Source organism: Bufo gargarizans, chromosome 2 (assembly GCF_014858855.1).
Source record: "Bufo gargarizans isolate SCDJY-AF-19 chromosome 2, ASM1485885v1, whole genome shotgun sequence".
Classification (NCBI taxonomy): domain Eukaryota; kingdom Metazoa; phylum Chordata; class Amphibia; order Anura; family Bufonidae; genus Bufo; species Bufo gargarizans.
The window spans coordinates 679,441,340-679,464,617 of NC_058081.1; positions in this window are offsets into that span (position 1 = coordinate 679,441,340).

The window sequence follows — 23,278 nt, forward strand, 5'->3', positions numbered from 1 at the left end:
ACATATGGGGTGTTTAGGTAAACTACAGAATCAGGGCCATAAATAATGAGTTTTGTTTGGCTGTTAACCCTTGCTTTGTAACTGGGAAAAAAATATTAAAATGGAAAATCTGCCAAAAAAGTGAAATTTTGAAATTGTATCTCTATTTTCCATTAAATCTTGTGCAACACCTAAAGAGTTAACAAAGTTTGTAAAACAAGTTTTTAATACCTTGAGGGGTGTAGTTTCTTAGATGGGGTCACTTTTATGGAGTTTCATGCATCAGGGGGGACTTCAAATGGGACATGATGTAAAAAAAAAACAGTCCAGCAAAATCTGCCTTCCAAAAACCATACGGCGCACCTTTCCCTCTACGCCCCGCTGTGTGGCCGTACAGTAGTTTACGGCCACATATGGGGTGTTTCTGAAAACTACAGAATCGGGGCAATAAATATAGCATTTTGTTTGGCTGTTAACCCTTGCTTTGTTACTGGAAAAAATGGATTAAAATGGAAAATTTGCCCAAAAATTGAAATTCTCAAATTTAATCTCCATTTGCCAATAACTCTTGTGCAACACCTAAAGAGTTAACACAGTTTGTAAAATCAGTTTGGAATACCTTGAGGGGTGTAGTTTCTAGAATGGGGTCATTTTTGGGTGGTTTCTATTATGTAAGCCTCACAAAGTGACTTCAGACCTGAACTGGTCCCTAAAAAGTGGGTTTTTGAAAATTTCAAAACAATTTCAAGATTTTCTTCTAAACTTCTAAGCCTTGTAACATCCCCCAAAAATAAAATATCATTCCCAAATTGATCCAAACATGAAGTAGACATATGGGGAATGTAAAGTAATAACTATTTTTGGAGGTATTACTATGTATTATAGAAGTAGAGAAATTGAAACTTGGAAATTTGCAATTTTTACAAATTTTGGGTAAATTTGGTATTTTTTTATAAATAAAAATGATTTTTTTTAACTTCATTTTACTAGTGTCATGAAGTACAATATGTGATGAAAAAACTATCTCAGAATGGCCTGGATAAGTCAAAGCGTTTTAAAGTTATCAGCACTTAAAGTGACACTGGTCAGTTTTGCAAAAAATGGCCAAGTCCTTAAGGTGAAATAAGGCTGTGTCCTTGAGGGATTAAACACCACTTGAAACAAATTTTGTCTGGTTTTATCACCGTCCTCACCACTTTTCCGTACTGGGGGCGGGGATGTGATGGGACCAGAATGCCTGACACATTTATCTATATTTGCACTAGTTTTCTGGAGCCTATGAAGACAGAAATCCATGGAAGCTCTGAGTTGCTGTAGGTTTTCTTCTCATGCAACCTTCACACCTGCATACAAGGTGTATACATTTATCATTGACTGTTATAGAAAAAAAACATATTTGTTGGTCATGCATCTTTTCAAAGCACAGAAAAGCATAGTAAACTACAATTTTCAGGACTCTGAAAAAAAAATTAAAAAAAGAAGAAGAGGGTGATGACCTACTCACAACGACATGGTTGCAAAAGGTACTATATGGCAATATATGTCATGTTTTACCTGTTAAGGCTACTTTCACATCAGCGTTTTGGCACTCCGGTTTTGAGATCCGGCAAAGGATGTCAAAACCTGGCCAAAACGGTTCCATTTAGGGCCAATGTATTCTGAATGGGGGAGTTGGCATACACGGCAATTAGAGCTACTGAAACAGCTGTTTCCTGACCGGGAGATTGTCGGGACTGTCTGATCCCGCCTTAGGAACGGCGAGATGAGACAACCCCTTTAAGCGAGATGAGACAACCCCTTTACTTGAATAAACATTCATCAGCAACAGTCTTCAAGCTTTGTCTTGGCCCCAGCAGGCTTTAGCATTCAAACTGGCAGGCAAACTCGTCTCTGCTACATCTGTTTCTTTCTGGCTCTGCTGTACTGAAAGGCTGACGGTATGACTCTGCTTTTTCTGTATGCTGCACTACTGTCTTTGTAGTCTGGTCTGTCTCTAGATTTGGCCAGGGAACTTTCCTCCTGGCTCCTGAGGCTTTAAGCTTTGGCCTCCATGGCCAGCAGAGCTGAGGGTGCTCTGGCTGGCCTGGGCACGTCCAGCAGAGACGTGCCCTGCACACCTTTCCCTAGCAGGGGGTAAGCTAAACTGACTAGAACTGGTCCCCACCCTTCCTGCAGGAAGTAGGACTCGCCCACTCCTTCACAGAGAGGGGGTTAGAATGGAATGGAAAGCTCCATTCTACCTAATTGTAGCTCCGCCGTGTTTGCAGCCACCTGCTGCTGAACCAGGCACATTACATTTAATAAAAAGTTGCACAACAAAATAGAAATGCACAGTGTTGAGGATCCGGAATAAATACATAAAATGACATGGGGTTATACCATTAGAGATAGTAGCAGGGTGCAGAAGTGGTAATACCACACTGGGGCGTTACACTTCCTATTAAACTGCAGACGTCGCATAAGAATACTATGTCTTTAGTATTCAGGGACAAATGTGCTGCACATACTGGTACCTTCAATAGGTCAGAAAATTACCTATTGGTTAAATCATATTTTTATATTAAATGTGTTTTTTTAATGTTGGTAATTTTTTATTTATTACTTTGAGCCTATCTATAGTTTAAAAAGAATACTAAAACCCTACAGTTTTCTCATTGGCCACTAGGCCTAAAAACTTCCAGTATTTTGAGTGCAGCCACATGGGCCATAGACACAATGGACAGGACAGGACCTCAATGGCTCTATGGGTAATTTTTTTTTTAGGTTGCACTGTGACCTGCGCAGAGGTCAGGAGGGAGTAGATAAGCAGATATATATCACCTATTGCAAAGGTTAAATCAAGTGTTATGTATACAGAGATTATATCTGTCATTTAGTTCTGCCTGTAATGATAATGCGATGATTACTGAACTGCACAATTTTATAAAAAAAAAAAAAATTATATATATATATCTTTAATATAAAACGTGATCTATAGAAGGAAAAAAAATCATACAATGCAATATACAGGCTTGAGTCACATTATTATGACCACTTTCGACGTTGGCCACGTGTCGTGAGTAGGCATGGTGGGTATATAAGGCGTGTGATAGGCAGTTTGCACACATATCCGTCGCTGCTGTCATGGCTAAAAGGGGCGATTATTGGGTTATGGCCAAGGGTGGAATTATTTCTGAAACTGCGCAGTTTGTGAACTGTCCACACGCTGCTGTGGTGAAAGTGTATTGTAAGAGGACAAATGGCTCCATTGCGAATAAGCGATGTGAAAAGTGTGGAGCACCACGTGCCATTGATGTGAACGTTGGCTACAAGGGTGCACAAGGGCGGACCAACACGCTACAGGGGAGCAGCTCACTACCAAAATGAACCAGGGGCTGCCAGGTGTGTGTCTAAAACAACAGTTCAGCATATGGGGCACTGAAGCAGGCGGATGGTCTCCGCACCTCTGCTGACGAAGTTGCATCAGCAGAATCTGAATTGGACCTCCGCTGATTTGCAAATGATTACCGTCTACTATAAGTCAGATTTTCTGCTTCATTGAATGAATGGATGTTGATGTGTTAGGTGAGACACATCTAGAGAATGTTTTTGTGGCCTTCTCTGGACCCACTCATCCACATTGAAGGCACTGTCCTCCAATTTGGGTATGACTTCATCCTTGCAGATCACGTACACCCATATATGCTGATTGTCCTCCCTGGGGTGGATGGGATCTTCCAGTAAGACCATGCAACATCTCACACGGCTGGAAATGTCTGACATGGCTTGGAAGAGCATGACCAAAACTGGCCCCTTAATTTCCCAGACGTGAACCCCATTTAGAGTCTGTGGGACCACCTCAATCGTTGTGTTCTCTCTATAGATCCTCCCCCGACGCACCCTCTAGCAGCTGTGGGATACACTGCATCCTATCAGGACCTTATTGAGTCACTCTCAGCCCGTCTAGCAGCTGGTCCGTACTGCACATGGTGGTTATTATGGATATAAGCTGGTGGTCATAATAATGTGACTTGACTGTGTATATAGAAGGTCCCTTTAACTGAAAGCTTATCTTTTAAATCTCTCCTCCCTGCATATCTGTCACCTTGCTCTGAAGTTTTACTTAGTATACAATCTCCCTGTGAAGTGATAAGTAAAGGCATTTCTTCCAGATGTCTCAGCGGGCAGTTTTAAAAGGACTGTTTGAAAACCGTGCCCTTGACGTAATCATTATTTGATGCCCTGACTGTTCCGGACACCCAGCTCCTACTGAGTTTCTTATTAATAATGCAGGGTCTGGTTTATTTTTGTTACAAGCCTGGTCAGTGGATAAGATTCCTGCATTGACGTCAGTCATGTTAATAATACCCTCAACTCTTGTAATCACCTGAATATGGTTAGAAGATAGAAATCTTTAAAATGGCACCACAAAGCGAACAACAGCCGTTCTGTCAACCCGATCTTCTTGTGTAAGAAGCAGCTGGACCTTGTGTGATTGCTGGGGAAATATTATATTCTTCGGCAAATATTACAGGATGGTTATGCAATAGTTTTTAAAGAGAACAGAATGAGTTTGAAGGTTTGCTCCAGTTTGTCAGTTTTTTTCATCCCAAATTTTTGGCTTCTGTTTACTTAAATTGTGGAAAAATCAGTCCATAATAGAAAAATTCACTGATTGCATTTTTAATGTTCTTTTTATTTGGCCGTATAAGCTAAAGGTGGAGGAAATGTGGCCTAAAGGAGTTGTCTAGGATTTGTATATTGATGGCCTATCCTCAGGATCGGACATCAATATTTGATCAGTGGGGGGTCCAACTCCCGGCGCCCCCGCAGATCAGCTGTTTGAAGAGGTCACCGCACTCCGGTGAGTGTTGCGGCATCCTCACGCAGTGTTGTCCATTGTGTAGTGACTGTGCCTAGTATTACAGCTCAGGCCCATCCATTTGAAAGGGGCAGAGCGGCACTTAGGTCATGTGACTGATGAACTGACGTCACTGGCCTGGAAAGAGGCTGTGGTGCATCCAAAAAACTTGCCAACTTGTGTTTTAGACACAGTTTGCACCTCATTCAACAAGGGGGCATGACATTTCGGGAAAGAAGGGTGGGTAAGAGATACCAACGTTTGCCAAAAAATGTCTAAAGATGCACCAAACATCATCCAGCATGAATCACTGTGATAAATTCGGGGCCTCTTCAGATAGCCTAGCCTAAGTAAATGTACCCCAATCTATTTTAGCATTACACCACAACGCTGGCTGTGACACATGGCATGCCGCCAATGATAGCATTGCAACTGAGTAAAGTGAATGGGGTCATCTTGTGATCTGCAAGTTGTCACAATCAAAACCCATTACATATAGATGGGGCAATAGGCTAATTACTACAATCCAATATTTTCAGACAGCCTCAGATCTGTTTTTTTGCGGATAGTGTAGGGACCTTTTCATTTCTATGGGGGCCGCAAAAAATGAGGATGGCACACGGATGTCAAACTATAGAACATGTTCTATTCTTGCCCGTTTTGCTGACAAGAATAGCCATTTTTTCAATGGGGGATGCACACGGACCACATACATACTTTGTAGATCGAGGATTTGCCGACTACAAAATTGATACAGTTGTGTGAATGCACCCTTATTATTATAGTGTTACGACAATTTTTTTAGAGAAAATTTTGGCAAGGCTTTTTACACTAGTCTATCCACTCTATATAATGCATGACAAATGATGTTTTTCATGCTGCTCACTGTCTAGAGAAGTGGTAGTAAACTTCACTAGAGTACATTAGCTATTGATTATTTGGAGCTTTGGGGCATACGATGTACCTCTTGATGGTGGACCCGCACTGTGTTAAATGTGACTGTGTAGATGAGGACCACCCCCCATAATTGACAGCTTTCCATACTGTAAGCACCCTTAATGTAGTCCCAGATCCAGCATGTACCAAGTTTGTGCAGTAACCCAGACCTGGGGGTATCTGTAATTGTTAATGTTTTCTTATGTAATATTATGTATTTTAATGAATTGGCTGTTCACTCCAGCTAGGGAAGGTATGGTTGGCAGGAACAGGGCTAACCCCCCTTTTCTTCCCCTCTTGGTAGGAGTGCGCTGGTCCTACTTCCTGCCAGGAGGGGGAGTTCCAGTTCAGAGAGTGGGGAAGTAAGGAGGCACATGCATAGCTCCTACTCCTAGGAACCGTATTCCCCTGTGAGAACCAACACGCCAGAGGGATATTTAGAAACCAGATCCAGTTCTACTGCGAGACCAACATTCCATTAGAGATAAAAAAAACTCAAGAACACTGCTTCCAGAAAAAAGTGTGACAAAACAGCAGAGTGATCAGCAAACTATGCTTTATGAACCCTGCTGCAAGGCGAGGGACTATGGCTCAGACACCATCACCTACCTAAATAATCACTAGGTCAGACTAAAATCAAGCCTATATCCATATACTGTATATCCACAAGTGCCTGCTAGTTACAATCCATTGCCATCCAACCAGCCACCATACCTCCTCATCTGGTGCCAGAATCTGCACTTTGTATTTAATAGTGCAAACTAACTTTAGGCATATCCTGCAATAAGTAAAGAGAGACTGTTATACATTTACTGGTGGCCTAATTCTTCAAACTACCTTTTTACTGCACTGAACCCCAAGAAGCAACGGCCTGAGGGAGTAAACCATGACAAGACACCTCATCAGGGCCACTGCCACTCCCATTTTCGGCAGCGGCTCCTCAGGGGCTTGCTGCATTTGCACCTTATAAGGGTCCCACTATCAAATTTTTCTACTGGTCAATCTGGAACTGGAGGTAAAAACCGTTAGGAGTTCCCTGTGCGTTCGTGCAGTAACCTTCGATTTACCATTGATGTAACCTTTTTTACAACCTCCTGAGTATTAACTTGCCTCCAGTGGCGTACCACCAATAGCGTCAGACCACGCAACTGCTATGGGGCCCGTGGCAGGAGGGTGCCCCTGAGTGGATGCAAAGCCCCACTCCCTACAATGTCTGCACTATGGCTTGTCTTCTATCCGGGGCTTGGGCGGGCCCTGCTTCTCCTCTGTTCAAGCCCCCCTCCCCTCTTCTCTTAAATATATTGTGTGCACTGCAAACAGTGCACAGACCAGACAGTCTGCAGGCAGGTGAGCATGCCACTCGCTCTCCTCTGCCTGCTGGGCGCTGCACTGGCCAATCAGCTTTAAGCAGTGCTGGGCTCCTGCTGCTGATTGGCTAGTGCATTGCAGCAGCAGGAGAAAGAAGTGAGCGGGCGGAACGTGCTCAGTGCTCACTGCCGGCTCAGTCAGCACCGCCCCCAGCGTCACCTGCAAGTTGTGAGTGAGAAACTGGCTAGTTCATGACCTGGTGGAGGGGGGCAGCGATTCTGCCTTCCACAGCAGCAGCCACCAGAGTTTATTTGTGTGTGTGGAGGGGGGGGGGATACACACTGTTCCCTATATAAGCATCAGCAGCAAGCAGCATTCATAGGAGCCCCCCCCCCCCCCCCATGAACTCTTCTTGCTGCTGCTGCATATACAGAGGACAGTGTGCGCTAGGCAGCCCCCCTCCCCATGAACTTTGCACAGTATCCTTCAGAAGCAAAAATATATATATTTATTTACTGTGTGTGTATATAATTAATGTGTACTTTATATTTGTGCGGGGAGGGAGGGGCCCAATACTGAGTTTTGCTATGGGGCCCCATGATTTCTATGTACGCCCCTGCTTGTCTCCATAACAAAATGACTTTGTATATGAACTCTGCAACAGAATTCACATCTGCCAGACAGTGAAAGGTCTGTGATTTCCTCTAATATTGCAAAGGACAGGAGCAGATGGCGCAGCCAGAACAGATTACTGATGACTTGTCATTAAGCACATAATCAAGTAACGTAGTCTGTGCGGCTGTTGGGGAATCCTACGGCGACTTAATGTAGCGGCTTTAGTAGAGAAAGTAGAAAATGTGGTTCTTACCAGTGCTGGAGAGATTACTCCGATTACATGGTTCCATGAGGTCGTCTCACTTCAGCCTGTAAATAACAAACTATATCTAAAATGGGATTATTTTTGATTCATTGGTTTTCAAACCTTACGTTCGGCTTTCTGTGGATCCAGGGGTTCAATGGCAGTAACTACATCTCTCTTTAGATCCTTTAAGACTAGAATCTTGTCAGTAGGCTTCCTGTGCCGCTTATTTCCATCCAAAAATATGACATCTCAATGTTATTTTTATGATCCCAGAGTAGACCCGAATCCAAGACCATGATTCAATGTAGAAAGCCTCTGTGTTCAAACTGCTTTTAACTTGGGGCAATTTTTCTCGATGGGAGATGCATCTCCGCCCCATAGACCTACAGTTTCAAAAGGAGGGTTTGAGAGCCGCGACTTATATTTTTCAGATTTCCTTGGAGTTTTTACCGCTGTTTTACCAAGGAAAGGTAGTAGGAGTAGGCAAGGATTATGAAAACGAATACATACCTATAGACTCCTAAATCTAAAGTTTGCCAACAGGTCTTCATGTCCATTGGCAAATTCCCAAGAGGTACTGGTATTTTTGCCTCTATAGCCCAGCCATTTGCTTAGGTCTCCTTTTCACAGGCCGAGGGATGGGCCAATTATCCGGAACATTCATATGAATGCTCATTCCTGATTATAGGCCTATGCAGAGCCGGCGTTAAGTGGGGGCAAACTGGGCAATTGCCCAGGTCCCCAATGCCTAAAGAATGCCCCTTGCTCCACAGCCACTGCCACTGGGAACATTCATATGAACGCTCATTCCTGATAACAGGCCTATGTAAATGCACAAATAATCAGCCAATAAATGAAGAAATTGCTTGTTTGACAGCTGATCCAACCATTTGTGCAGCACGAACAAGACAATATTAGCCATACGTCGCCCTGTGTAAACAATGAAACAGTCAAACAAAGGGGGTGAGCGTTGCATGTACATGCAGATAAGTGCGGGTTCTTAACCAGCACTAAGAATTCCGTTATGACAGAGTTATAATGGAATATAAGGGAATTTTAGGACGAAATGCAAAACAGAACCCTTTAAAAGGCATTCCATTTTGCTCCATCCTAATACATGTCTATGGGAAATATATAACGGTTCAGTTTTTTCCGTTATTCATGATGGAAAAATAAAGTCCTCTCGAAACTATAACGGAATTCCTAGCGCTGGTGAGTACCCACCCTAACAAGCAGGCAATAATCAGGAATGGACGTTCATATCAACAATCATTTCCGATCATGGCTCAGCGTATCAGTCCATGTAAATGTGCCCTTAATCTAAGAGATGTATTATGTCACAATTATGAGATATACATACATTATTCTTACGCAGCGTGCGTGGGTCCACTGTGTCACTTGAACAGATTTGGCTTGGGTCTACTCTCAAGAGCATTATCTAAGTTGCCCCCTTGGTCTTCACTCTTTAAAACTTGTACAGGGATCTAGACTTTTCTGCAGGGTAATCACCAGGCCGCTACCTCTCAGAGTAGTCTCTGTTCAAGTGACTGCTGACCCACAGGAGTCAAGAGACACCAGCACAAAACACCAATGGACCAGTGAAAACTATAGTCAGGGACAGGTAGAGGTCAGGGTAGGCAGAGTATGTGCAATATGGTAACCAGTCTGAGGTCAGGACAGGCAGAGTACTTGCAGTGAGATAAACAGTCCGAGGTTAGGAAAGGCAGCTCAGGGTCAGAATCGATCTCAGACAGAGGTCAGGGCAGGCAGCTTAGGGTCAAATCTTAGAAACAGGCAGTTAAACTTGGAACAGCACACATTTCCCTATATCGAGAACAGTGCGGGGAGAGCTGTGGCTGGAGGGCCCCAGATTTCCCGGGGTTCGTCCACCACCAAGCGCTAATCCCCGCCTCTCCCATAGAAGTGAAGGAGAGCGCACCCCATGCTTCCATTCATTTCTATGGGGCAGACGGCAATAGCTTGGCTATTTTCGGCGGCCCCATAGAAATGAATGGAGGGCGGCTGCGCATGCGAAGTGCGCTCTCCTTCACTTTCGGGGCTCCGTTCCCATCGGTGGGACCCGCACCTATAAGACAATGGGGGCATATCCTAGCGATATGCCCCCATTGTCTGAGATTAGAAAACCCCTTTAAGAACCTTTGACCTGTAAGATTTTAAATTTAAAAATATTGTGAAGTAAAAAAAAATAGCTGTAGTGTATAGACAACAAGCTATAGAACTTTCTAATATACAGTACTTTGTGTCTCAGTTCCTTACTATTTAGAGATATTAGTTTGCTGTCAGTAAGGCAAGGGCTGCACGACGACACTGGTTGCGCGATACCTGTCGAGGCTAGGATCGCTGAGAAGTGGTGACCACCGCTGTTCAGCGATCCTGGCTACAACCAGTGTCACCGTGTAGCCCTTGCCCAAATGAGAACACTGTTACAGGCTGCAAATATATGACTCTCGGCTGAGAAGTCGATACAATAAATAATTTGGGGTTCGATCGCTTAATGTGTTCACACTGGTCAATCAATGGGAATGATGGTTCTTACAAGTGATCTTTGGATGATAATTAGCCTGTGTAAAATGCTCCTTAATTGGCAACGCTGTATCAGTCTGGAGTCAAGGTTGTTCATCTAAGGCTATGTTCACATCTCCATTTAGGAAGTCTGTTTTGGCATTGGAATTACCGTCTTCGGGATTGCCATACACTGCCACACACCTCCGGATTCCCATTGACTATAGCAGTATCTGCCTGGCAGAAAGCCGGCACTTATCCCAGAAACCCATCGGGTGCGATTACATTCAATAGGGATCTGGCGGTGTGTATCTGTGTCTGCCCATGCCAGATACGGCAATTCCGGTAGTACAGTAGGATGCGAAAGTTTGGGCAACCTTGTTAAGCGTCATGATTTTCCTGTTAAATCGTTGGTTGTTACGATAAAAAATGTCAATTAAATATATCATATAGGAGACACACACAGTGATATTTGAGAAGTGAAATGAAGTTTATTGGATTTACAGAAAGTGTGCTATAATTGTTTAAACAAAATTAGGCAGGTGCATAAATTTGGGCACCACAAAAAAGAAATGAAATCAATATTTTGTAGATCCTCCTTTTGCATAAATTACAGCCTCTAAACGCTTCCTGAAGGTTCCAATGAGAGTCTGGATTCTGGTTAAAGGTATTTTGGACCATTCCTCTTTACAAAACATGTTTAGTTCATTCAGGTTTGATGGCTTCCAAGCATGGACAGCTCTCTTTAAGTCACACCACAGATTTTTAATTATATTCAGGTCTGGGGACTGAGATGGCCATTCCAGAACGTTGTACTTGTTCCTCTGCATAAATGCCTTAGTGGATTTTGGGCAGTGTTTAGGGTCGTTGTCTTGTTGAAAGATCCAGCCCCAGCGCAGCTTCAGCTTTGTCACTGATTCCTGGACATTGGTCTCCAGAATCTGCTGATACTAAGTGGAATCCATGCGTCCCTCAACTTTGACAAGATTCCCAGTCCCTGCACTGGCCACACAGCATGATGGAACCACCGCCATATTTTACTGTAAGTAGCTGTGTTCTTTTTCCTCCATGCATAACGCCCCTTGTTATGGCCAAATAACTCAATTTTAGTTTCATCAGTCCATAGAACCTTATTCTCAAATGTAGCTGACTTGTCCAAATGTGCTTTAGCCCACCTCAAGCGGCACTTTTTGTGCTGTGGGCGGAGAAAAGGCTTCCTCTGCATCACTCTCGCATACAGCATCTCCTTGTGTAAAGTGCGTCGAATGGTTGAACGATGCACACAGGGCCGTCTTTAATATTGATTGGACCCCGGGCAAAAATTTACTTGGGCCCCCTGGATTCCGCCTTCCCACACCTTAGCAGGCAATCACGCCCTCCACCACAACACACACACAAAAAATGCACACATCTGGTAGAGTCCAGTGAATGACTGTAAATACTTCCAGTTCTGAAGACTCCAGCGGCACAGGAGCAGTGCTCTGGGCAGCTGGGCTCAGGCTGGAAGTGGGCACCGCTCTGCAGGAAGGAGACCACGGCTCGGCTCACCCTAGCGTTACAGTGCACCCCAGCACCCCACAGTATGCAGTATAGCACCCTATAGTATACAGCACCACACAGTATGCAGTTTAGCACCCCACAAGATACAGTACCCCACAGTATATAGTAGAGCAGTATAGCAGCCCACAGTATACAGCACCCCAAACTATACACGATACAGCCCCCCACACTATACAGTACAGCAGTATAGCACCCCCCCCCACTATACAGGCCCCCCTACACAGTATACAGGCCCCCACACAGTATACAGGCCACCCTCCCCCCCCCCAAGTATACAGCCCACCACACAATATACAGCCCATTACACAATATATAGCCCACCACACAATATACAGCCCACCACACAATATACAGCACCCCACTATACAGTAGTTTACAGTATATTAACATAACAGCCCCTGTCACCTTTTTCTGATGTAATCTTTACACAAAAAAGCTCCACAGTTAACTTCTGTAGGACCTGTGATGACCTCATAGCCATGTGACCAGTAATTGCTAGGTTACTGGTCACATGGTAATGATGTCATTAAGGTCCTAAAGCAAAACTCATTAAGGTCCTAGAATTAAGATCATTAACACAGTACGATCATGATGCCTGTGTAGCTGACAGCCTGACACCCGGAGCAGTAGCTAGCAGGGCTCAAGAGGCAGCTGCCTTGGGCCCCCCAGGAGCAACTGGGCCCAGGGCAGCTGCCCCTTTTGCCCCTTGGTAAAGACGGCCCTGGATGCACAGTGACTCCATCTGCAGCAAGATGATGTTGTAGGTCTTTGGTGCTGGTCTGTGGGTTGACTCTGACTGTTCTCACCATTCGTCGCTTCTGTCTATCCAAGATTTTTCTTGGTCTGCCACTTCGAGCCTTAATTTGAACTGAGCCTGTGGTCTTCCATTTCCTCAATATGTTCCCAACTGTGGAAACAGACAGCTGAAATCTCTGAGACAGCTTTCTGTATCCTTCCCCTAAACCATGATGGTGAACAATCTTTGTCTTCAGGTCATTTGAGAGTTGTTTTGAGACCCCATGTTGCTACTCTTCAGAGAAAATTAAAAGAGGAGGAAAACTTACAATTGACCCCCTTAAATACTCTTTCTCATAATTGGATTCACCTGTGTATGTAGGTCAGGGGTCACTGAACTCACCAAGCCAATTTGAGTTCCAAAAATTAGTTCTAAAGGTTTTGGAATCAATAAAATGACAACAGTGCCCAAATGTATGCACCTGCCTAATTATGTTTAACCCTTTCACGACCGCAATCTGTATATATACGTGATAGCTGCACATACCCCGTGCAGCTACCACGTATATAAACGTTCTGGCAGCTCTTTAATCCAAGCGCTGCAAAGCGCTTGGATTAAAGCTTCTGCCCCTGCCCTGTATGCTGTCACGGACAGCATACAGTGCAGTAATGCCGGCAAGGGACCAATCGGAGTGGCCCCTTGCCGGCAATCGATCCGATTGGTTAGTCTGTGCAGACTAACCAATCGGATCGCGGCAGTGAAAAAATGCCGGTTTCAGGCTCTGATCTGCGCTCTGCAGATCAGAGCCTGAAAGCCGATAGTGTTCCTCATGCCCCCCGATCCTCCAAGCCTTTGGTGCCCCTCTGTGGTCCCCCCCTACCCCGATCTGTGCCTCGCTGATCTGTTCCCAGCCGGCGCTCATGTGCTTCCTCCTGCCCTGATTGGCATGCGGTCCGCCCCCTGCATTAATTTTCTGGCCGCCCCTCCTGCCCCAGCCTCCCTCAATATTGTCCCTACCCCCCGATTCCCCATTCTGTGTGTGTGATGGCGGCGGCTCCATTCCTGAGCCGCCGCCATCAGCAGAGTGTCAGCTCTATGCTGACACTCTCCTGTAACCCGATAGATGCTGCGGTTGCGGCATCCATCGGGTTAACAGAGGGAGGGGGCTCCCTCTCTCCACCATCGGGGCTGCAGCGCTGTGATCGCAGCGCCCGATGGTTGCCATGGCAACCGGACGCTTTGCAAAAGCGTCCGGTTGCCATGGCAAAGGTGTCCAGTGCTGCCACCTACAGGCAGTCTGGAAGTATTACACTTTGCAATGCAAGAGCATTGCAAAGTATAGTACAACTATCAGCCCCACTGGATCTTCAAGATCCAAGAGGGAACTGATAAAAAAAAAAGTGAAAATAATAAAAGTAAAAATAAATCAATAAATAAATTAAAATGTAAATAAAAAAAAAAGACTGCCTTTTCCTATAAAAAAATGAAAAAATAAAATAAAATACACATATTAGGTGTCACCGCGTCCGTAACGACCGTCTCTATAAATATATCACGTGATGGACCCCGTCCGATAAACACCATAAAAATAAAATAAAAAAAACAGTGCCAAAAAAGCTATTTTTGTCACCTTACATCACAAAAAGTGCAACATCAAGCGATCAAAAAGGCTTATGACCCCCAAAATAGTACCAATCAAACCGTCACTTCGTCCCGCAAAAAATGATACCCTATTTAAGACAATCGCCCAAAAAATAAAAAAGCTATGGCTCTCAGACTATAGAGACACTAAAACATCATTTTTTTGGTTTCAGAAATACTATTATTGTGTAAAACTTAAATAAATAAGAAAAAGTATACATATTAGGTATTGCCACGTCCGTAACGATCTTCTCTATAAAACAATCACATGACCTAACTCCTCAGATGAACTCTGTAAAAATAAATAAATGAAAACTGTTCCAAAACAGCCAATTTTTGGGTCACCTTGCCCTATAAAGTGTAATAATGAATGATCAAAAAATCCTATGTACCCAAAAATGGTACCAATAAAAACCTCAACACTTTCTGCAAAAAACGAGCCCCTGCACAAGACGATCGGCAGAAAAATAAAAAACATATGGCGTTCAGAAAACCAATCCAGCACAATCTGCCTACCAAAAACCGTATGGCATTCCTTTCCTTCTTCGCCCTGCCGTGTGCCCGTACAGCAGTTTACGACCACATGTGGGGTGTTTCTGTAAACCGCGGAATCAGGGTAATAAATATTGAGTTTTGTTTGGCTGTTAACTTTCAATGTGTTAAATAAAAAAAATATATAAAATGGAAAATCTGCCAAAAAGGTGAAATTTTTAAATTTCATCTCCATTTTCCCTTAATTCTTGTGGAACGCCTAAAGGGTTAACAAAGTTTGTAAAATCAGTTTTGAGTAACTTGAGGGGTGTAGTTTCTACAATGGGGTCATTTATGGGGGTTTCCACTATGTAAGCCCCACAAAGAGACTTCAGACCTGAACTAGTCCTTAAAAAGTGGGTTTTGGAAATTTTCTTAAAAATTGTAAGAATTGCTTCTAAACTTCTAAGTCTTCTAACGCCCTAAAAAAATAAAATGACATTTCCAAAATGATGCCAACATAAAGTAGACATATGGGGAATGTTAAGTAATAAATATTTTATTAGGTATCACTTTCTGTTTTAGACGCAGAGAAATTGAAATTTGGAAAATTGTGAATTTTTCCTAATTTTTGGTAAATTTGGGATTTTTTCATAAATAAAGGTGAAATATATTGACTCAAATATATGACTATCATGAAGTACAATGTGTCACGAGAAAACAATCTCAGAATGGCGTGGATAAGTAAAAGTGTTCCAAAGCTATTACCACATAAAGTGACGCATGTCAGATTTGAAAATTTTGACCTGGACACTGGGGCATCAATGACCCTTGGTCATGAAAGGGTTAAACAATTATAGCACACTTTCTGTAAATCCAATAAACTTCATTTCACTTCTCAAATATCACTGTGTGTGTCTCCTATATGATATATTTAACTGACATGTTTTATCGTAACAACCAACGATTTATACAGGAAAATCATGACGATTAACAAGGTTGCCCAAACTTTCGCATCCCACTGTATGTTGCTCTCCGGTATGCCGGATATGTCACCATAGCCTCACCGACCGTTGTTGAGGCTCTATACAATTCTGTCCACCTCTCAGCTGAGAGCAGGACTTGGCTTACTCAAGTTTACTGTCTCTGAATGTGAACAAGAGTTTTATGTGCTGTCAGAACATACAAATCTTGAAAAATGTGAGGAACACACAAAGTATATTAGAAATTTGTAGAATAATTATTACTCATTATTCATGTAAAACTGGAAAACCTATCTAATGAAGATTACTTGGTGCATAGGGAGAAGGTAATTTTCTATATATATTTTAGCTATAATAAAAGGTATATTTATTGCTGTGCATGGATTAGTGGGGTGACTTTTATTTCCTCTACACCAGCTTCCTCTTTCTGGAACTCAAAGCACATTAGAGGGAGAATCAGCTGCAAGGAAAACTCTTCATTTCATGGTATTGATGTTGTGCAGTGGCTTAGAGCTGAAAATGGAATGCAATTTGCATTGATCTGGATAGTCACCGAGGACAGGAAATCTGTAAATGCAGTATACATTTTCTGCTTACAGGAATGTCACTTGTATCTCTTGCCCTGCAAGATGTGAAGCTAAGAGGTTTTCAGGGTCACAAAGTCAAAATGGACGAATGATAAGTTGTCCTTTTATAACCTCTTATAAGTACAATAGGTTTTCTGCACCGAAAATATCCAGCACGGTTTTTGCATCTTTAACTTTGATGTAAATATAGAGTCCACCACAGGCCGCTAAACATCTGTCTGAAAGAGCATCTCTCACCATGATCAACCCTAATGAATCAGGTAAAGTCCCTGGCAGGGGTGACCATGGTAAATTAAATGAGCCCTCGTATGTGCAGTTGCAGCACAATTTTTACTTTTATTATTATGCAAATTAGGTTATCCAAGCACCGAGAGGCTGGCCTAACCCCTCAGAGGAACCTATTCACTCCTCCTCTCCCCCATCACCATTCGTCCTCATTGCCTGATGGACACGGCCTGATGCACATGGTGGTGTCTACATTTTGTAATGTACTACTTAAAGGAGTTATGCCATATAAGGCATCGTATACAGTTAGGTCCAGAAATATTTGGACAGTGACACAATCTTCATGATTTGGGCTCTGCATGCCACCACATTGGATTTGAAATGAAACAACTGAGATTCAATTGAAGTGTAGATTTTCAGGTTTGATTCAAGGGGTTGAACAAAAATATTCTGTGAAAAGTTTTGGAATTGCAACCATTTTTCAACACATTTTAGGAGTTTAAAAGTAATTGGACAAATTAACATTGCCATAAATAAAATGTTCATTTTTAATATTTTGTAGATAATCTTTTGCAGGCAATGGCTGTCTGAAGTCTGGAACCCATGGATATCAGGAAACACTGGATGTCCTCCTTTGTCATGCGTTGCCAGGCCTTTACTGCAGTTGTCTTCAGTCATTGCTTGTTTGTGGGTCTTTCTGCCTTAAGTTTTGTCTTAAGCAAGTGAAATACATGCTCAATCGGGTTGAGATCTGATGATTGACTCGGCCTTTGCAGAATATTTCACTACTTTGCCTAAAAAAGCTCCTGGGTTGCTTTTACAGTATGTTTTGGGTCATTGTCCATCTTTACAATGAAGAGCCGTTCAATCAACCTTGCTGCATTTGGTTAAATACGAGCAGAAAGCATGTCTCCAAACACTTGAAAATTCATCCGGCTGCTTTTGTCTTCAGTCACATCATCAATAAACACTAGTGACCCAGTGCCATTGGAAGTCATGCATGCCCATGCCATGTCACTGCCTCCACCATGTTTTACAGAGGATGTGGTGTGCTTTGGATCATGAGCTGTTCCAAGCCTTCTTCATACTTTCTTCTTCCCATCATTCTGGTACAGGTTGATCTTAGTTTCACCTGTCCAAAGAATGCTGTTCCAGAACTGGGCAGGTTTCTTTTGATGTTATTTTTTTTTATTTTGGCAAAGTCTAATCTGGCCTTTCTATTTTTTAGGCTGATTAATGGTTTGCACCCTGTGGTGAATTCTCTGTATTTGCTGTCATGAAGTCTTCTCTTTATGTTAGACATCTACTTCCTGGAGAGTGTTCTTCACTTGGGTGGATATTGTGAAGGGTTTTTTCTTCACAGTGGAAAGGATTCGGAAATCATCCATCACTGTTGTTTTTCATGGACATCCAGGCCTTTTGAAGTTCCTGAGCTCAACAGTGCACTCAGTAACGAATGTACCAAACAGTTGGTTTGACCACTAATAACATTTCCGCTATTTCTCTGATGGATTTCTTTTTTTTTCAGCCTAATGATGGTCTGTTTCACTTCCATTGAGAACTCCTTTTGACCACATGCTGTGGGTTCACAGCAACAGCTTTCAAATTCCACACCTGGAATCAACTCCAAACCTTTTACCTGCTTAATTGATAAAGGACTAACAAGGGAATAGCCCATGAAGCCCATGAAATAATTGTCCAATTACCTTTGTTCCCTTAAAAAGAGTCAGCTGCATATTAAAGAGCTGTAATTCCTCAATCCTTCCTACAATTAGGATGTTAATACCCTCAAATTAAAGCTGAGAGTCTGCACTTTAAGCCCATGTTGATTATATAACTGCATCTTGAATATGTTTTGGTAACAGCTTAAATAGCAATCTCTTTCTAAAATAAACTAGAACCAGCCCTGTACCTCACATGGATCCAGAGATCTCCCCACTCATTGCTCCAATTGCTCTCCTAGATTTATTTCAGGCTGGTAGCTGGGGAAGTGGTTAGGGGCGGTCCTTTCTCAGGGGGCATGTCCTCTCTACTGCAGCTCTTTCCCTGTAACTGACACAGCACTTAACAGAAAGTATGGCTGGTGGCAGTTGAAGAAACTGAAGTTAAACTGAGCATGTGCAACCACCTCATTGAGATGGTCAAGAAATAAGGGAAAGAGCAAACAGCAGGTGGCGCAATACAGATACATTTTATTGAACAGCGCAGTACCTATACTAGATTTTGAATTACATGCAATTCTAAAGTTATTCAGATCCAGATGCTTTCTTAAAAATGTAGAATATATTTTGTGGCAGAACACCTTTAAACACTGTACATTATTCTGGTGGCAGCATTGTATAGCATTGTTATTTGGCCAGCATATGGCAGTGTTATTTCAGCACTTCTTATTACAATTATTTGTCAAATACAGACCATGACATTACACCATATTGGTGGGATGCTAACAGAAGCTACCACACAGGGCATCAATGTAGGACCAGCCCTGGTCATCAGACTGTAATATGAAGGTTAAAATATATCATTTTATGGCCGTATCCAACCAGCCCAGTCTTGTAACTATGTTATAATAACTTAATGTAGTATTTTTTTGGCAGTTCTTCTGACATGCCCTTGCCCTTGGTCTGGGTACTACTTCCAGTTCAGATCTGAATACAGTGACATAAAACTAAAACCACTTGGCTCTTTTTAGATCATGGTTGATGAAGAAAAAAGGATCACATTGACTATGCAGTGTACAACACAATGCATCTCAGGCCTTCACCTGAATTTCCAGGGTAAATCACACAACCTTCTGCTTTAGAAAGAATCTATAGCTCAGGGCTACACACAAGGTTACCGAAAAGAGGCTGAGAGATGCTTTCCTTTTATACAGAGAGATGGATGACTCACCATTGTGCTGCATTCAGCAAGGATGAGACGCAACGACTACGAAGTCTTAAGTACAAAAAGTATGAAAGGTAAGAACAAAATGTATCAGAAATGTAAGCAGCTAGTTATTCATTTTCTGTTCTCCTTTAAGTACACCTTGTGCATTTAACATATTGGAAGAAAGTATGCAGAGAACATTTGAATCAAACAGGCAGAGGCACAAATATAACTCATAGGGCCACACAGCAAAAAAGGATGGGGCCCCCACCACCTAGTGTAAAAAGATTTAAACAGTAACATAAGTCAAAATAATTTAACATACATATTAGAGATGAGTGAACCACTTGAGATTAGTTTTGGGTCCGGTTCGCTGAAATTTTGAAAAAGTTCAGTTTGGACCCGAATCGATTTGGACCAAACCGAAGTTGCTCCTGTTGCCATGAAAATTGGTATATAACACATTCTGATCTTTTAGGACTTATCTGTTTTTGTGTATTTTTTATGAATTTTCTTCCCTTCCCCTCCCCAAGCTCTGGCACGCAATGACAGCAACAGTAAATGATGTCTGAGTGACACTGACATACATAGCTATGGGTAAATGTACAATTGACAGTGTTAACATACTGTACAGCGTGTTTAACAACACACTGCGTCGGCACAGGTCTCATGCTTTTTTATATTCCAAAGTTTCCAAAAATTGTCCCTTATTGGTGGCAGATGATGATTAAACAACCAGTGTTATGGGATAAAATAAAATGTAAAAAGTGGCTTGTTGGGGGACCGAGCATTCAAAATGTATGCCTTGACAAGGTCAGAAGAAAAAGTGATGCCTAAAATATTCTTCCTTTTAAAGGGAACCTGTCACCAGGATTTTGCGCATAGAGCTGGGGACATGGGCTGCTAGATGGCCGCTAGCACATCCGCAATACCCAGGTCCCATAGCTCTTTGCGCTTTTATTGTGTTAAAAAACTGTTTTGATCCATATGCAAATGACCTGATATGAGTCCTGTATCCGGAGATGAGTCAAGCGGAAAGGAGCCCAGCACCGCCCCGCATCCTCCGAATCTCCTTATTGCTGGCTGACGTCACAGAGCTGGAGCGCCGAAATCTCGCGATGCGCGAGCTAGCGCATGCGTAGTTCGTTCCCTGTGCTGATGCCAGCACAGGGAATGAACATGATGCCGACACTGCGCATGCGCTAGCTCGCGCATTGCGAGATTTTGGCGCTCCAGCTCTGTGACGTCAGCCAGCAAGGAGGAGATTCGGAGGACGCGGGGCGGTGCTGGGCTCCTTTCCGCTAGACTCATTTCCGGATACAGGACTCATATCAGGTAATTTGCATATCAATCAAAACGGTTTTTTAACACAATAAAAGCGCAGAGAGCTATGGGGACTAGGTATTGTGGATGTGCTAGCGGCCATCTAGCAGCCCATGTCCCCAGCTCTATGCGCAAAATCCTGGTGACAGGTTTCCTTTAACTGGGAGCAGCAGCAGTGCAGTGTGGATGTGGAAAAAGTACGGTATGGACATAGTGGAATGCAGCCACAAAAGTAGCAGCAGGAGCAGCATAGCATGGAACATACAAGGCAGTATGGGTAGTACTAGTAGTAGTAGTGGTGGTACTGGTAATAGTGGCAGATGCTTTGCGTTAATAGTGGTGGCAGTAGGGGATTAGCAGTGAGAAGAAGCAGCCATATGGTACATATTGGCAGACAGGTAGCAGCATGATGGAGGTAGCAGCAGCCTTATTGAAGATGATGGTCGGCAGACAACAGCAGTGGCATAATGGCGGCAATGGCATGATGAAGCAGCAGCAGCCATACAGAACATGATGGTTGGCAGGTTGGCAGTCCACAGCAGTGGCATGATGGGGGAAGCAGCAACTGTACAGAAAATGATGGATGGCATGCCACAGCAGTGACGTGATGAAGGAAACAGCGCGATGGAGGCAGAGCGGCAGGCAGCAACAGTGGCAAGATGGGGCACCGTCAGCCAGGCCAGATCTATTTATCAGCCTCAGTCGCAGGAGTGTGAAAATCCTATTGAATCCAGGCTTGCTTCATTTTGACAAAGGCAGAGGACAACTTGGACTGTTTGGGTGTCACCTTGAATCTGGTCATAGAGGCAGGAGCTGTCGGTTTGATGACTGGCTTCAGCTTGGCGTGAAATGTGGAAAAACTCCTCCATTATGTTGAGAAGACTGAACTGGCTGCTGCTGTGGCTTCTGCTGCTTGTGGCAGGAGGGGGGTGACTCTGCGGGGGGTGGAGAGGGGTGAACAGCAAGATGCATTAGCTGTTCTTCCTCCTCCTCACCACCTGTTGCATTATCGTCAGCATCTCTACAAAAATACATATCAGGTGGATAAGGGACAACTGCAATATGAACGGCATAAGCTGCAACATTGCCTGGAACCAACAAATGCTTCCTGCTGAGACGTTCTGGTGCATGACAAAATCATGGGATTATAGATCATATAACCTTCCCATTAAATAGCTTAAAGCAATAACTATAAACTATAATAAGACACGTGGGCACATAAGTGCATGAATAAAATTAGGCCACGGCCAACTTTATTAAAGAATAGCTTACACAATAGTTAATAACCAAATAACTTTAAAACCACAGATTAGACCAGCCATAAGCTTGTCCTAAATATCATAATCAACTCATCCACTCGCCACTTGACGGCGAGTGACTTTACCCACCGGACCATGCCAACTAAACAGGCGGCAGTGGCCCCACCCCACCTAAAGCTATTTCAACCATAGCTTGCAAGTCCAAATTAAATATATCTAACCCAATGTCCGACAAATTAATTTTATCAGAAAAATACAGGCCGGGAAAGCCACCTTCCAGGTCCACGTGTCTAAAGGAAAATCCCCAAACCAGCGGCATAAAACGCGTCATAATCCTGTTTACACAAATTCTAATTCTATCCAACTGCTTCAAATTCGCATATGACAACCACAGCAATCGAGGAACCATTTCAGAGAAAATAAGACGGGAGTCGGGAAACAACCGCCTCGTTCTAACCATAGTTCGCTTCAGGCAGTATGCTAATTCAATAGTTCCTTCCTTTCCCACAACATTACCACCTGCGTGAAAAATAATGACATCCGGTCCGGGTACAAGGAACACATTTAAAAAATGACATCCATTAAACCCTCCCCATGAAGTCCTCTAACTCCGTTCCAGTAAATACGAACTTCATCCGTGGACCAAGAAAGGTTATCACCATATGATTTTTCCGTTGCTCTTTAATTGGCCCAGTGCACAAACGAATGGCCGACGATCCATACAGTGATACCTGTAAAGTCTATCGAAAAAACAACTTTAGACAACATTCAAGGAAGGATGAATATAAAGCTTAAAAAAAAATTTCTTAATCACTGACTTGCTTAAACCAGACCGAGAAGCAGTAGCTGCGGCCCCTATTCTGAAGGAATGTGACGTAAGGTGAAAACCATCCAAACCCAATACCCGTAAACACTTAGACAAGACTGAACGAAATTGATATTGAGTTAAAGGAGTAAAATCGTGATGAACCAGAAATAACCCACCACCAACTGGCCTACAGTGCCAGTAGCGGGATACCATACTTACCGGGCAAATGTCATCTGACCCTACCCACACGGACTCAGGAATCCTTACCTGGTTGATCCGTCTTAGAGTGCGGAAGAAAGAATAAAACATAATTAGCATGAACATGCACATTCTCCAAAATCAAACCCGAACGAGACCCTTTACTCTTTG